This window comes from Danaus plexippus (assembly GCF_018135715.1).
Source record: "Danaus plexippus chromosome 18 unlocalized genomic scaffold, MEX_DaPlex mxdp_20, whole genome shotgun sequence".
Classification (NCBI taxonomy): Eukaryota; Metazoa; Arthropoda; class Insecta; order Lepidoptera; family Nymphalidae; genus Danaus; species Danaus plexippus.
Window position 1 is genome coordinate 1,741,759 of NW_026869853.1, and position 18,954 is coordinate 1,760,712.

At 32.0% G+C, this 18,954-nt stretch overlaps 1 long non-coding RNA gene across 2 annotated transcripts in view; it reads left to right on the top strand.

Annotated features, from left to right (window-relative positions):
- Positions 1 to 18,595, top strand: part of LOC116772843 (uncharacterized) — a 39,996-nt gene extending 21,401 nt beyond the window's left edge. For both annotated transcript variants that reach the window (XR_004353672.2, XR_009753743.1), the window contains exon 3: positions 15,565 to 18,595. This is a non-coding gene — a long non-coding RNA (uncharacterized LOC116772843). The remainder of the gene's footprint in view (positions 1 to 15,564) is intronic.
- Positions 18,596 to 18,954: the final 359 nt, after the last annotated feature.

The window sequence follows — 18,954 nt, forward strand, 5'->3', positions numbered from 1 at the left end:
GTTCTGTGCTACGTTTATACAATGGCATTAAGTATGTTTTTCTACGTCAATATTTCATTTAAATGAGATGTATGAAGGAATGTCTGAAAAGAAAAAACTCGAGGCTTATATACATCATTAATTTATATCTCTTTGGTACAACAGCTAGGTCTTAGCAAAGGTTTTTGAAGATTGTATATTCAACGTAGCACTTTAGCTAAATGCAGCAACTTAAGTTTTTTTTTTTTTAATTATGGCAATAGCACAGTCGAATTGAAAGCAAGAATGTTAGAGCTTGGACGAAATAGATTAATTTGCTGAAAGATTTTAATTTATCTTCAATATACTTTGAATGATTTCTGATAATATGTTTAACTGGAATAAATACGCTTTGCTGTAATGGTGTGAATCCAGGCTAAAGTTGACCGATAAAAGTAATAAAATCTATACATATAACTTTATACTGCAAGTTGAAGATGTCAGAATACTTACGGATTACAGAGTTGTTGCAATGTAATGACATTTCAAAAACTTATATTGGTAGTTAAAAATGATAAAACTTTAAAATACGTATGTATTTAATATTCTACAGTTGTCCTAGTTTGTCTCAAATGTTCGAGATTCTGATTGTAGTCATTATAAGAAATCTTAACATTTAACAGAGACGTCAATCAGTTATGATCATGTCACATATTAATGAAGATGAGTAAAGTGTAAAACTTATATGTTCGTTATTTTGGCTTTGTATTTCCTAATGAAATCTTAATTTTCCAATACAATGTTAATATGAAAACGTATTTATGCCGTTCCGATTATTGTTCAACGAAGCACAGACGACAACCAATGATATATACATTCCTAGATAGGCATAGACATGTCGCTCTCAGTATAGGTCTATAATCTATTTGTTTAAGTCATTGTTGAATCTATTGTCAGAATCATATTTATTTGCTACATAGTTCATTATGTATTGTACATCATTACTAAACAGACTCTAGTACCGGCTTATCAAACGCTTCTGTTGATAGCAATGACCAATAAAAAAAATTTTTGAAACAAAACTTTAGTTTTAAGAATTTATTAATGAATTCATCGCTCATTATAATTGAAAATAAAATACATTTAGCATTGCTATTTAAGGGAAATTCGTGATTTGTGTACTCGGGGGACACTTCCTGAGATTTCGTGATTTTCATCTCAATAAAATGATTGGGTTAATGAAATATGATTAGACATAGATAAGCACATATATCATTCTGTTATAAACTAAATATATAATACTAACAAATATTACAAAATTCTCATGCACAATAATAATATTGAGAACCAAATGAAGCTAAAACAACTTTACCAAACGACTTCCGAGGATTATGTTCTCAATTTTTCCCTTTCAATTTGTAATATAAATGTATACGCGAGCTTATGATTTTATTTATGTATACCTAAATTCATTTTTAACAAATACGCAATGACATACTCACTTTACGAAATAATATATATCTTTGAATATAACATTAACAACGATTTCGGGCAGAAAATACTTATCTTTTCCGCCTCCTTTTACTGAAATAGTTTTTTCCTCCATGTACGACATTTGAAAGAAAAGAACTAAAAAGAAAATTATGTACTTAGTTATATTTATTTGCTGTCCAAACAAATTAATATGATATAAAATGGATTGACCGCTCTGAAAGTCTTAAGAAAAAATATCCCGCAAATTAATCTCAATTATCTCATGTTAAAACACAATGATAGAGTTGTATAATATATTTTTATCAGTCGAACTAAACGCATTGTGACTAGATGTTTCATCGTCCTTGCAATTAATTTCCATAACTATGCAGCCTTATTAACGACTCGCTACATATATGGCTATAGTACAGCGTTTCACGAGCACTCTGAATCTAGTACTATCGGTCTAATAGATTCTTTTAATAATTTTTTAAATTATTTATAATTAATGCAAGTGTTTTAATTCATTTTTGTTTGAATATCAATATCAGTTTTCTCTTCCCAAAAACCACAGAGTTCATATCACTGAATTACCAGTTTAAGTTAACATTTAAAGCCATTGTGAGAATCATTGAGTCGTTTTTGTTATAACACCTAAAAGTAGTATAGAGAAGTCGATGAAATCACATATGACATTGCATCATTGCATTCGTTACAGTTTGTCGTCAACCAAGGTAAGAGGTACATTACCTGAACGTTGTTCCTTTTTGTAATTACTTATCATCACTCCGTACCTTTCAACACGTCGAACTTATGCTATATTATGTTTTGGCGCCTTTGTGTCTAAATAACTTTGGCCGGGGACTCGCAAGTGCAGCCAATAAACACTGCCAACCGTCTCTGGCACATCCCTAGCTGCTATAATGACAAGGGCAGCACGATAATTAGAAATAGTTTCTATAAATTGCAACGAAAAAAATAATTTTGAAATATAACAAATTATTAATAATTATCTGTACGATATTAACAGAAACTTTTACACATTTGTTGATCTCAATAAAACATTTTTCGTAGTAGAGTTTGTCACTGGCTGTATAGTCGTTTTCTGTTTCAGTAAATATCTGTTGGGCTAAACTCAAAATCGTCGAAATGTAGAACCTATTACGAAAACATCCTTTGTCTTAAGAAAAAAATATTTTTTACGCTTAAGTAAGTCTATTAACATGTTAGACTAACGAAATATTGAAATGAAAATTTTGTTACTAGCGCCCAGTCACTTTTAGTATCTTAATTTTACTCATCATTTTACAGAATTAACGATAATCCGCTTTGTGTATTTTTTAAACACCTTTCTCATTACTTAAGATACATAGACTGAGTATTTTTATACAAAGAGACCTTTCTAAAAATAAAAAGGAAACAAAGTTTCGGTGTTACAGAAGTAAATTTCCGTAATCGTTCTTGAAAGCTTCCAAGGAAAGGTCTGAAGTTCAAGGTCATCCGGGACCTCGAAGCAACAGCTGGATCGATAGAGGCTGCCCATCTCCATAGCGACCTGCAGCCATGACCTGGGGAGTGGTGGTGGGGGGAGGAGGGGAGGTCGGCAAGGCGAAGCGGAGGTTGCATCGAGCGTCCGGGCTGCACATAGCAGTTATTTCGGTGCAAGCCACAGTCGCTCGTCGCAGCTTCGATAGCGCGCGCGGTTTGCCAATGCAATAATTACTTACGTGCACTCAGCCTTCTAATTATATTCATAAAACGTGATTTTGTTGTTGTTTGTATATATATATATTATATTATATTATAGGGCAGTTTGTTTGTCGTATACGCCACCTGTTGCGCGGTGAAACTTATTGGAAAACTTTTTTCTCGGTACGGACGAGACTACTTTCACCGTTCACATACTTCGTCTACGGTGTAGTTACATTCCAACATCCAACCAGTCGTACATTGCCTAAGGCTATCGAAATGTAACGTTGTAATTGGAGACTAGACCTAGTGTTGTCCATTTATGTTGTTGTTGTGTCAGAAAAGGTATGGTATTTGCATTTGTTGACGAAAATTTAAACTCAAATTACATTTTCTATTATAGAATGGCAGCGGAACTGAATTCATTGTAAATAACAGTGTCGATACCTCCGCCCCCCGCGCCTCGCCCTTCTGATAACAACCTTTCAACAATTATCTGAATAATTGTAATAGGTCTAACGTGATTTTCAACATTATGAATACTAAAACCATTCTTGTAGCGTATGGACTGTTAAGGTTAGACAATATCGGTGCAATAATTTGTTGGTATAATTTAAGATGTTATGAAATGTAAAGAGGTATGCATTTGGCGTTTGGCCAGGGATGCAGCTCCGAAGGTCGACAGTGGGTGCGGGAAGGGGGGGAAGGGTAGGGGTGGCGGGTTGGGGGGGAGGTATGAAGGGAAGTGCAATAATTTCGGAGTGAAACGCGCAGGTGCACCCGGACCTGAGGTTCCTTGTAACGTACGCAAATCAGTTTTACACCCACCCTCCTCTCATCGATCGAGCAGATCAGACTCAGATTCAGTCCGTATATTACAACGATCTGTTCACGCCGATATCAAACACATTGCCCCAGCGTATGTTTTCGATAACTAGTTTTAATTGTGACATAGTTTTTGAGACAAATTCTTTTTGATATAAAACTTATATGGATATCCGATCGTATGTTAGACCAGGCCAATTGTTTTCGTGAAGGTCACTGCGGTCGTGCAACTTTCATCTCCCGCTAACTGGTATGATCGTCTTATTGCGATACTTACATACGTTAAGGCGTACGAAACTTTCGCTGGCGGGACCATTGACCGTGGCCTGACTTTCTAAATCGTTTCGTAACGCTGTGATCGCCCTGCCCATTGTAATTCACGACACGCGATGTCATTAACAGCAGTTTTTTTTTGACATTTCGCGAGAATCCGTAGAAAGTTTGATTTCAAGTTTGCAATGTCGCATTTTGTTTTTGATCTCCAACAGTGTCTTGTTTCAAGACAGTCTTCAAACAAAACTCAAACTAAAACTGGCGAGTTAAGTAGCAAGATTTTATGTATCTTTGCTGGGACTAAATCACTTGTACCATTCCATATAAAGCTCAGAGTTTTATGCTAATTTATTTGACTGTGGCACTGGTTCGTAAACAACTAAGTTGTTTTCTTAGCTGTATTTAAATAATATCTGTTACATCTCCTTTTAATGTAATGGCTCATTTTTATATTCCTTGTGTAATAGTCTGTAAAATGTATCTGGTATCGACAACCCTGACCGTATGTCCTAGGTCATCTAATGTCCTTGGGCTGCATGCCAGCCCTGACTGCAGGAAGTCGCCCTATTTACAATAGATCAATACAAGTTCGATAATTAACTTGCTTCCGTTTATTCCCGTTTTCTTTAGAATTCTCTAGAAATATACCTTTTATTTTGAATCAATGAATAGAAAAGATAACATTTTAAAAGCATATAATTGAAAGCATTTAATAAATACACTGAATAACAGAAACGAGATATTAATTGAGGCAAATATTAAGTAATAATTCGTAAATATAATGATACTAGAATAGACTTCTATATAAATATTTATCAATAAAGAATTCAATTTATGAACCTATTTTCGGAAAATCACTTATATTTTAATTTGAATAATAGGTAGTCCGTAGAATATAGTCTTCGGCACAAACAATAACGTGACTTTTCGCGTAGTTACTCGAAAACTAAAAATACAAATAGGACTGCAACGAATTAAAGTGAAAAACATTTTCGTCACAAAATTGTCAAAAGTAATTTAAAACGCCTATATGTTGAGAAATGAATATATAAAACATCAAAATAACAATATCATAATCAATTTTAATGCGCAGCACGTGTTATTATTACATTATATATATATGACTTACACGTGCTGTTTGTCTGAATTTCATTATCGGGTGCCAACCTTAATGACCCCGGTTTCAAAGGAATATTATAAGGATAGGAAATTATATTAGACTGAGATGTTGGTTGTTTTCGAAGATTTCACTTTCGAACGCTCTAAAATCTAGGGCTGGCTATTAAAATACATCACGAATTGTAGACGAGTCGTCCCGCTATAAAATACATTAGAACGACGCTGATCACCTTAAATTTTAAAACAACGTATTTAAAACTATGCTTTGTAGTATAATTTTAAACGATCGATTCTCATTTTGTTTGAGGACATTTGTTTGTAATGCCGTTATATAGTCTATAGACATGAGTCGTTCAAGTGATCGACGATTCGCCTGAGATACGTGACTCAACCGGCCTTCGGAGTAACACGCGTTAACCCGTCAAACACTAAAGTTTTATTTTATTGGTCCACAACAAGCCGGCTAGATCGGAAAGCTATTACACTCGGCGGATAAGAAATTATTATTTATAATGTTTATAACAAAATTATAAGTAGCTTTCATTCTATACGAAAGATCCTAAATATATATATGTAGTTTTCTGCAATGTCCCTACTTATCACTCTGGGTTTGCCGTCGAAGTGGGACATCTATTTGTGGCGATCGAGGCCCGTGCGACATTATTGTAACCGAGAAAACAAAATAAGCTGGCCTTAAATACTATTAACGCGAGCTATTAAAAGGCGACATGTTATTTTATATACATTTTATAATCAATGAAATTAAGTTTGTACTTATATGAGGATAATTAAAATATCATCCAAAAGGCAGAGTGTGGGCTGACCCAAATGAATTTGCATCTGGTAACTCGCGCGCTGATCGCTCGCGTGCCCCGCGTTCATACAAATAACAGAAATATTCCGTGCATACACAATCGTAAAACTCTCTACGATTCACACAAGAATATGTTGATGAAAGCGTGTTCGCACGCAGGCGAAAGTGATAGCGGTTGATGCATGGAACACGGCCGGGGATGGTGGGGTTGGCAGCAACAGGTGTATCGGCGATGGCTGTGTGTTGCGTCAACTGCCACAGTATCAGCGTATTTCAACTGCACCGACCGCTTTGCGAAATCGTCTGTTATGCAAGCCGCGCCGCTGCCAACTCGCGGCCGATCGCACACCGCAGTCGCCGGAAGGAAAAGTGGAACGCCAGGCAGTGGTACGAACGCTCGCGTCGGCTCTACACGCGCGGACTACCGTGAAGTGTCTCAGTGTAGTGTCAGTGTCGCTTCGAGAGACTTTGGAATTGTGTTGCGCAAGTGTCCGCCTACAGCGGGATTATTTTAAACTAGATAATTGCGGCGGACTGACGTTCAACCCCTGTATATTTTAACAGCGACACGTGCAAAGATCGCTGTCTATGTCACGTGCCATCTATGCATATCTCATTGTCATTTCACGCTTATTGCATGCATGGAAAACGCCGTACGGGACGGATATATAAACATTTCTATATTATTTTACTCTATTCCCACCATGGTTTCGCTATTCGCTAGAGTCTCAATCGGAATGTTAACAACGCTGACATTTAATAAAGTAAATTATATAGAATAAGTGCACACGAACGTAATTCTATAACGACAATGTTATTTTACAATCGTGTGAACTGGGCCTGTCTTGAAACTGTCAATGAAATATTTATATACTTAGATACCTACTTCAAGACCTTTATAATAGGACATCAGTATTCTATTTAATAATTTTCATTACTTCTAACAACTAATATAAATGAAAATGGCAAAATTATAAATATTATTAACCAAGTTTCATATAGAATTATCATATAAACGTGTCGTAACCAGTCGGGGATGTGACGTTGAGAGGGAAAGCGTCCATTAGAGCGTGGCTTCCTCGTCGCGCGATCCACCGGTAAAAGTAACATCGCCCCTATAACTCACAATCAAACCACTGAATGACATTCTAACCGGTAAATGTATGCGGCCCATGTGCTCAAGGACGTATTAATAGCGTAGAATGGCCAATCAACTGACATAATTTATCATGTACCTACCCACTAGTCCCATACTCAATTGCACAACGCAGCTTATCTAGCTGACGAGAGCCAACAATTATTTGCCCCACTTTCTCAGCTTTGTACGATTGCATCGCAACACTTTCGAATAATTGTTTTATTGTGACATAATAAAAATACGGCAGCTTACAGAATTTGTTACACTGTAATCAATATGTTATAAATATTTAGCGAGCTATTTATTCCATTATTCGCAACGTCTGTGCAGAATAACATGCATATGACGTCATCATGCACCGAGTTCAGTGTAGGCGGCCCCGGTCGCTAATAAACTAATGACAACAGATCCGTCACGGACCTTACAGACCTGACGATGGATGATATTCGTAATAACACTGTTGCAAATGTCAATTTAATACAGGAATCCGCCATTAGTACCCAAGGGAAATACCCGGTGACGTCAGACGGTATAATTCCATGAGTTTCAAGTAACAATGCCGTGACTCCATGTTGGTGTCCCCTGGATGTGGATGTCGCCTCGTATTGGATTGCTATTCATCCTTTGCCTAACTCGGCGGATGGAGGGCTATGTCAGTCTCGATGCCGCAAGGCCGGCATGACCTACTTGCGATCACCTTTGTTTCTCGTGCCAAGCGAAACTGGACTCTATCTATCACGATAATTACAAACAATTGTCTTTAATATTCCACAGTACATAATGTAGGTAACTAAAATCGTTTCTACCATTATCAAAGCTCTTTATTATATTATAACACAGCCGTAGCATGGTATAGCGTCACAGTTCACACTTTTTTGGTAATTTTGTTAACGAGATTCTATTGTGTTGCAACATATTATTCTTAAGTGTATGCATTCGCAGATAACTATTGCTGTAAAGGAACACACGTGTACGTGTATGCGAAGTGTGAACTGTGTTAGGATTCTTTGTAATATATCTATCTCATTTTATCTCATTCACTCGTACGTTTCATTAATGTTACACCCATTCAATGCATTTCATAATATAATTTTCAAAGCAACAGTTTTAGTATAAAAAATATTAACATATTTTATTTAACGATCATCATACCGCGAATAGATATTAATTATATCCTACTTGGAATACAATATTCAAGTAAATATCATTTGTTCGCGCTCAGGAATACATTATTTACATTATAGCTAACGGCTTCATAAAAAATAATATAGTTTTTTTAACATACATATCAAGTGAAACTTCCCATACAGCTTTATACGACACCAGATTTCGTTACAACATTAACCTTTTGTATAATTCAAACGTACACTTTCACCGGCTTTCATATTTACACGCGGAAATCGAAAGGCGAATTATTATACGCTTATAAAAAAAAATATGTAAATAAACATTAACATAAATGTATGTACAACACCATACATTATTACAAATCAACACCTAATACGAAGGTATACATTGAATACGGAATGAATGGTGTCAATCAGTTAACATAGGTCGCAAATAAAATATTAATTAGACTGAACGATTATAAATACAATCGGATACATGGACCGGTACGTGATTTTTATAACGGCTGTATATTAATTTTTTACACAACACTAACAAGGCATGTCACAAAGCTTCAACTAACATCACAGTGATCGATGACTTGCGGTAACTAGATAGCAAAGACATTCCGTGTGCATCCGATGTAGTGACGTAACGAACTATCGATATCGACGTTTTGATTACACCTCGGGGTCCGTGCCAGGAGTGCGTTTGCAAAGCACGCTACAAGTTTGCGTTGATGCAAAGTTGACACTGTAAATGCACTATCTGGTACGACACCCCGTGGCGTGTTGCTCCACATCCTGCCGTTCGGAATATCAACTTTCAGTTTATATATGAACTTTAAAGTGCTTATTACAGTTTTATTTCGAACTTTCTCTCGTTGTTTTCTTTTTTTTTTATTTATTTTTGTATGTGTTCTCGGCTTAATATAAGATGAATATTTTATACTATCATATTATCTTATATTCTGCCTTATTTTAATTGAATGAATGCTTTTTAAATATTTTTATTATGTTACTGTTTATTTAGTGATTTATTTGTACTTCTTATGTATTGTTTTTTTTTTAATAATTATTTGTTTTAGTTCTGTCCTATATGTTAAGAAAAATACTTTTATTATTATTTTATACTTACAATGTTTATTTTAGTTATGCCTATTACACTTATTATCTAGTTTTTGTATTATTATTTTTTTCTAATTTTTCTTAGTATTGCAAGTATAATTCAACATGAAATGATATTCTTGACGATAGGAGTATGTAGTGATTTATGAAATAACTGTCAAAAAAGAAAAAACGTTTTATATTTGACAAACGCAAGCCGAGCTCGAACGATTTTGTTTTTGTGAGACGCAGTAAAATTTTATATTTACTTAAGATAATAATAATATAAAAAAAAACCTACAAAACACAAAATCTTAACAAAAGTATATATGAATCACTGCTCTACAAACGATACCAATTTGACAGCTGACATCTGCGAGCAAACATTTATAGCAAAATATCGGATGAGTTAAAATTAGCAGCTCTCTGTAGTAACTGAGTCCACACAGCACTATTCCTGGACGACCTTGAAACACCACTAAGCAGTTTTAACGAGCTAGTCTGAATCTATGCAAGGATGACATTGATCATGCAATTTTATGTCGTCATCATAGTATGACACTGCATTAAGATTTTGTACTAGTCGTTTCTACGTACAGTAACGTAAAAAGTTCTCTAATGTTTTAAAACTTAAAAATATTAGCAATCGATAAAAAGGAACTCGTTCTCTCAGACACTAAGTCCTAATAATTACATAGGAGTCGCACCGTGGGAAAACCCAAGACAGCTAAATACCTAAGCGTCAAACCGATGTGTTAACATTAAGGCTGAATCAAATACAAGATTCTACGAGCTGTATCTATTAATAAACCAATGGAATATAAAAAAGTTATAAGTGAATTATATATAACAAATAAATGACTATAATATATAAAATATAATGAACAGCATTAAGTCGAGTATAGCTTGTTTACCGATGCGGGGGAAGCCTTACGGCCTTGCTTTGTAATCCCATTAAATTGTACCCGCCATGTTAATCGCAAAAGGGTGCGCCACTTATATGAATCGATGTTCATCCATTTCAATTTGTTCTTAATTTAATTTTTATGTTGTTTTAAATAAAACTTCTTTATTTTTTTGTTTGTTGTTTTATTTTATAATGTTTATTATTTCCCTAACATAATTTTCTTGAGTCGTTCGAGAACATTCTATAAAATGTCACATGTATTGCGTGATGCAACATATGTATCAGAATAATATTAATGATATATATTCCTAACCATTTATTTATCTAGATGTTTACTTAAGTTTCTGAGAACCGCTCTGTATTGATGTATTTCTCAAAGAAAATAACGTATTGTGGTTTCTATAATTTTATAAGCGAAAACCTATTTAAAAATATATTTCGACACAGTTTCTAAAGGAATCTATTAACGTTATAAACAATTTAAATATACACGCATAGTGGAAACAATATAAAAGAAATAAATTAAATTATAAAAAAATAAGAATTTATTATTTCATAAGCATACAAAAGTATACAGATTCATATACATTTTTATTTATATGAACTATAATAAATAGGTGCACTAATGCCATCCAAGATAAAAAAACCAACTACCAAATTAAGTATATCAATAAAAAAAATTAAATATGTCATTAAAATAATGAAATAAAACGAGAAAAATATATTTCTATACCTAAAACAATAGTATATAAATACCCTTACAAAATTCTAGCATCGTTTCACAACATGGGGAATTTACAGATTACTCATTAATAGGTACTCGCACATGACTATATCAACGTAGGTTTGTGAATGAAAAACTTGAAACGCTGCGTATATAGTGTGACTGCTAACTCGTGCTAAGGATAGGGTCACTGAAAGATAATATATGACTATTGACTAGATGTTATCTGTTAGAATTATGGGTAATTAAAACAGTATTGGCAGTGAAATAGCGTATTCCGAACTCATCAGCTCAGTCTGCCTTCATAACCAAGAAAACAGCTTCTCTATCCATTTTAACTATAAAGTTTGCGTTGATGAATTACAAGTTGTCATCTTGCAACGAAGTAAAGTCAAAAGTACTTCATTTTTGTTTAAATAAGGGAAAACTAAGCTGCGATTGCTTTGATTATAACACGTTTTTATAAAACAATTGATAGTTTTAATTCTGTTTGAAACAAATTCATGTAATAATGCACTCGATCGCAGATAGCCAGGATTTGCAGCAGTGGGTTCGGTTCCCAAAAATTAACTCTCATTACATATTCAAAACGGATAGTTGTTAATAAAAGTTGTACAGCTAATAAAATATGTCATATAAATTATAACTTGTATTGTATAAGTATGTCTGTATTATAAAACGCCTTTTGAGTTATTCGTTTCCATTGAAACTTAATGCCGGATGCACAACGCCGTGCATCAATTCGAAATTTTTCAAATAAAATGTCCAATACATAAAAAAAAAATTGCTCTCCAAGGAGGTAATTCAACTTTTCATATTAATTAATGTCATAATTTTAAACTTATAAAATTTTTTTTATTTGCTTTTGTTACTTGAACTAAGGTAATAACTTATGCCAACGTTACGTACATTATTGTCTTCCAGGTATTATTATTAAACGTAAATAATAATTAAATTCTGCTGCGTCTATAAAGAATATACATACATTTTTCTGTTTCCGAACATTTGAAAATTAATTATTAAAATATATATTTTCTATATTACATCTCCTCGGTCATGGATTAAGATGATAATTCGATCTCTAACAAACATCCGATCCAAAAGCATCCAAACCGAAGTTTGAGTTCTTTAAAAGCGTACCACAGTTTTAATTGTTATCTCAAAGATACTTATATAAATTATTTTATATTTATGATTGTAAATATAAGGTATATATATATTGTAAAATCGATGCCCATTGCAACAATAGATCATTACCTACCTAACCCTAAGTGGAGGTCAAAAATTTTTGATAATTGACTATTGACAAAGCTTAATTTTAGTAAAATACTAAGATGATACATCATCATGTCACTTCACTATTGATTTCATTCATAACATGTTCTGTAGACATGTTCGTCATATAAACTACTGGAATTTAGCAAACAATGACTTAACTAGCCCAATATTACGAAAGAAAAAATAATTAAAATTTATCTCAAACGCGAAATTTCTTTCACCAAAACGGAGGCCAACGACAACTTTCACTGATGTCATTTGGTCTCTCTGTATAGAGTACATTTATCATTTGAGTATAACAATCATTCTGGATACAATACAACTTCACACCCGTGATAAATCTTTCATATAAATGTTAGTTTTTTATAATGGACATCTTTTAAATAGCTCTTTACAATCATTCACCCACAGAGAATAGACGAATTAATCGTTATAAACAAGAAAATTTACAATGACATTACATTAGCCAATAGATAGGTTTGTAATCCGAAACTAATATATTAATATGCACCTATCTTTATCTTTTCATACTTACTTTACCTTAAATATAAACTAGATTCGTAATTCAAAATTATATGACAAGCTCTTAAATAATCATCATGGCAAGACGACATTTAATACCAAGCTAGATATTTACGCATGAGCTTAAAAAAAATATGCTATCAGTATAATTTATTGTCTATTATTGATATAACATTTTAAATATTGAGATTCATCTGATTGTTTGTATTGCACATAATTGATCTAGTGGCCTAGACTGCTTGACATTAGATAAGTAATGTCCTGTGCTCGATACACTAATAGTTTCACGTTATAGTGTAATCAGTTAAACGACTGTAATATTATATTATAATTGATACTTATGATGTTCAAAAAAATAGCACAATATTGTTAGTCCATTTTAAATATCTTTATCAATGTGAATTTCGATTTACTATAATGCCGATAGTCCTGAGGAAATATATTTGATTGAATATAAGGCTATTTATCCTAAATCATTCGAAATATCAACAGGATACTGAGATTTATATCTTGATTATTAATTTTCAAATTGATTGTTTGAAATAGGATTTTATACTGAAATAGTTTAAAAACTTTTTTGATATGATTAAATTATTTGGGTATTTAATTATATTGTCTTAATGATTAGTCTTGAAGATATAATTTTTTGATAGTCGGATACATTTTATTTAACTGGTAATAAAATCTGTTCAATAAGAATTCGTAATGTGTTCGAACCTCTGACCTCTTAGTTGTTCCGATGACGGCAAAACAATTGATTCAATGTTAGCAGTTAATTACAGTTCTTTCATATATTAAAAATATATAGAGCACAGACGAAAATAAATTATACAGATAACACAATTAAAAAAGTTTTTTTTTTTTTACATAATATACAATCTATTAATTTGACAGATATATATATATATATAAACCACTCGAAAGATGAAATTATAATAAAATAAATAATAATTTTCAGCCTTGAAATGAAGTTAAATTAAACGAACGTAATTAAAACTTTTGATTTCGATTCGTTGCCTCCAATACAACGAACTCTTCAAACATAATTATCTTGAAATCAGTTATGTCAGAGGAAACGGTTGTTTAAAACGAAATAATATCAAGGATGGTTATCATGCGATGCGTGACTTGAATAGAAAATCAAACAGAATGCCTTAAATAATACTTTGTTTACAGGCGAGTAAGTTAGGAAGCGAATGCCAAGTAATCAGTAACACTTTCAAATGCCACAGTGAAATATTGAACGTAAGCGGAGACTTTCATATTGATTTAGATTAATTGGTGAAATTTTAACAATTAAATATCATTTTATTTAATTGATTAAGATGTAAGTTGCTGCAATTATATACAAGACGAATGTTGTGGGACATTCTACAATCGGACACGGTCTAAATTAGCAAAGCGTGTGTTGGAAAACCTAATAAAACGGCGGATGATTTAATGGCATTAGAATAATTATAACGGCTATAGTAATATGGAATAGAGTTTTGTCTGCATAATATTATTATATTGTGTATTAGATGTGTCTTCTGCAGTATGATGTCATCGCGTCAGGACATAGTCATGACCAATATTACCTCAGACTGAGCTAATACTCCTAGGTTCGCTGGGAATGTATAAATCAATTACCTTTTCAAATATTAATCATTTTCAAAATAGATTAAAATTCATATAGATGAAGACACGAACAATTTCGAATCATATACATGTGGTCTCTGGCAAATCGCGTTTAACTAAGCTATTTTGCTAGGACTCATTTGTGATATGAGTAGGACTCATTTGTGATATGAGCATTTTATTATGTCTATTAATTTTTCATTCTATATTATCTGTGTATATTTTAATTGACGGATATTAAATCATCATATTCTCTTGAACAAAGACGGTTAAAGTTCAGTTTTATTAAAACTTTCATATTGTCCGTGTTAAGTTTACACAGCGAAATTACTAAGGATTTTGATTTTATTAAAGGGCATAACCGTAACAAAGCAGGCCATATGATATTATTAAAATTTTTAAATTGATGAAATTCAGGACAAAATTAATTTAATATCTTATAATGTTCTCTCACCGTTGTAAAGTTTACTACAAAATCAAATTTAATCGATGTTATCTCATTTTTTCGATCATTTATCGTTGTTAGAATGCGTTTAGATTTTTCTTTTTAAATAGATTATATCACTAGCGACAGTGGATGCTGTTGATTGTTGAATAGAAAAATAATTTAATTTACACACATCTGTACACGTGTAAGATACCCACTGACTAATATAACGAATTTATATTAGATGAATTAAAAATACGAGTTAAATAGTATTTATACATAATAGAAACAAACATTTGCGACAAAAATGTTAGAGGCAATTGAGTTTTATTGCTATATATAAAAAAATATATATTTAATTCTGTAAAACATGTTTTTATATCCTCTGTGAGGTATATTTGCGTTGTACATAAAATAATAATTTACTGTTTTCTGAATGATTAAACAAAAATTTTACATAAACGTACAAACGCAGTAAGCATCCGCCATTTTGTTTTACGTAAAACTTTACTGTTATGTCTTCATCTAAAAACCTCAGATTATTAATTGGTATTATAGTTTAAAAAAAAAATATTTCTATTTTTCAGGTTCCAACATTGCAGTTTGTTCCGAGATTTGAATTGAGAACAATGAAACCATAATTATTGAGAAAAAATTACAAATCTATTAAGAGAGAAGATGTATCATCACTAATATTTTGAAGAAAAATCGTTTGAAGTTTGCAGAATGCAGATATTCAAAAAAATTATTTACCGTACGCTTCCAAGAAACAAAATACAGACAATAATGTGACTGGAATGTTTATATAAAAAAAAAAAACATGTAAATGATGATATAGAAGCTAATCGTCGCCGGATATTGGAAATCCGGTAGCTTTCCAGAGCCGATAACCGGATGTTGTACGTGAATAGATCAATCATTCGTTCCAAAAATTTCAATCACCTAAATGAACAAAATGCAGACAAATAAAGAACTCTAATATTCTACTTTTCAGATCTGCGCATGCATTTATAAAGAAAAGAAAGAAATTTCAAAAGGGATCTTCTTTAAACTCAATATAATCGTACAGATTACAAATATTATTTCAGAAAACAAAGCAATATAAAATTCAGTCTTCATACTTATATTATAAATGCGAAAGGTGACTGTCTCGTTACCTTGTCACAGCCAATCGTTCAAATCCAATAGAATGAAATTTGCTAAGTAAATAAATAACAAATCGGAGAAGGGCATTTTTATATAAAAATGCTTGTAAAAGATTGAGACTTTATATTCAGTAAATACCGATCATTTTTGCTTTATTGTATATGCTTAGTTCAGGTATGGTATTTCAAGTTTCTGCTGTTAATTGTGAAAATATTTAGAGCTATTTTCGTTTTTCAAGGACACCACGCCGTTTTTATTTTAATATACATTAATATAATCTTAAACGAAAGAATAACAGACAGGCAACAATCTGAGTGGACTTATTTACCGCAGCAAGCGCTGTGCACACACGTTATATCCTTATTTAAACAAATTAAAACGGAGTTATTTGTTGCAAAGTTATCTTGTATAGTAAGTTTATTAACTGACTACTAAAAAGTAAAAGATTTTCAAATCAAGTAGGTTTTATTTGTATGTTTATTACGCGATACTTCCGACAAGTGTTGTGGGCGTGGATTCTTTCATACCTAAGTTTTTGAAGAAGGCTTAAAAAAACTTTACGTCAATAAAGAGCTACTAACAGAAGATCGTTAGAGGAAAGTAACAAGTTTTTTGGTACTTATATGTTATGTTTAATATTTATGACATAATGTGGACTCCACCATCACGGCCTTTTGCTCTCATGTATGCAATCAAAAATCTGTATAGATATAGTTTGGGAGTAATGAATTTTATTACAGGCAAAATCAGTCTTATTGTTTGTTTAACAATTTTTTTGTGTACAAAGCAGAATAGACTTTCATCTAGAAGAATTTATTGGTGAAAGAAGAATAAGGAAGCATGGGTTGACCGCACTGGCAGTGTGGTTAGCTGGTTGTGTAATGAAAAACCAACAGCCAGTAACGACACTGCTCCTGCGTACTTCCATTATATGCAGAAGTTGATTCAAGAAGACCAAGAAGAAATATAGCATTAATACATCAGTTTCGAGATTTAATTATCTATAGCTATGATTATAAAGCGTGTGTTTTATTTCAAGAATGGGCAAACAGAAAACGAGTCAATTAATGATAGAAAATTAACACCCCATGGCTTGACATGTAGGACTTTTTGACTCGATTCTCCAAATTTAGCCCCCAAATTTGAATTTTAGCTTTTTCTTCCATTGATAATAAACGTTCTGATCATGAATTTTTATTTGCATGTTTTGTTTAAATGCAAAATGAATAAAGAAATCGACTTCTACGTTAAAAGCATTACAATCTTCATTGCGTAAGAACATTTAAAATCATCAATCATTTCAGATCATCCAGTAAAGTTTTTGAAATTTATATTAGTTATACCTTAGATACCTACGTCGGTGAATCAATAATGAATACAAAAGAAAAAATGTCAAACACTTAATAGTCCAACTGGCATGTTGACGTAATGTGCATATCTGTCGACACAGATTAAATCTAGAAATAGATGTACATAAATAGTGTAACAGAACGTTACAAATGCAATAAATTGCAGCGTTCAGGTGCGACTGGGCCGCGAGCCAGTTGACACGTGGAAGATCGTATCAAGTCATACATCCTTATTTGTCGTTCGGGCTAATTTGAGTTGCGTTTTATATAATCTCTTTTGAATTTCGCATTTGCGTCTTTGTTATAAAAGTGTTGCAGCAAATTTTAATTCCAACCGATAAAACATTAATTGGTTCCTAAACGCAACATAATTGGTAACTGTATTTTAATATATATTTTGGTAATGTTTATTCTATTTTGTTAAGAAAAAAAATGTATGATTTTTTTTTTTTTTGCAATTTTTCATCTTAAAACGTGGCTTATATAGAATAATACAACTTACCTTTATTCCCTTAACCCAATAATGAAGGCGCCTAGGAGAACTCCGCGAAGGAAAAATTTAAGTACATTCCAAAACAAAAGTAAATGTTTTTATTGTGTTTTATTTATAGTATAGAGAAAGTAAATTAAATTTCAATAAATTAAGGCTAGGTAAAAAAAAATATACGTTGTTGTAAATTGTTTATTTTATTTCACTACATATAAGTTACAATTAAGAGATATCCCATAATATAATAACATATTGTACAAGAGCTAGTAACTAAAAATGCGATTTAATTATTTTATATATAAAAAATAGACAAATCCTACTTAGGGTGAGACCAATTTTTGTTTTAAATTGACATTTTTAAAAAGAAATACCGCCTTTTTGAAATGCACACCTAAATTCGATTTTCAAACGACTGCTTATTCATAGAGAATTATTAATATTAAAAAAGTAAAATATAGGCTAGTTCGTTTGACTAAACGCTTATTTAATATCGTATGCCAGAATATAAACATAAATTTCTATTACCATAATTTTTTATTAAGTGAATTAAAAGAACGATAATTATAAACATATGCATATTTTTTTATCTTTCAAATAAATCCATAAATTGGCACAATACACTTTTTATAACGATTTTGTGTTTTATTCCACTACCCTTACTAGTGAAGCGTTACATCATGTCATTTATGGACAAATGTCAAATATTATGTAAACTATTCTTTATATTTTTATGTGAGTAAAATTATAAAAATATTTTTATAGCAATCTTTATATGAATGAAATCGATATACCATATATATTATTAATGTAATAAAAATGGTTTCGATTATAAAATTCACTAGTGGAATATATAACATGAGTTAAGACTTCTAAGTAAGCTATATGAAAAATGTTAATCATAATTACACAGTACGAATAGGAGAAAGTTATTTTATTGTATAATCTAAAAGAAAATTTATAGTGTGTACGCTTCATTAAGCCAATTAATAGTT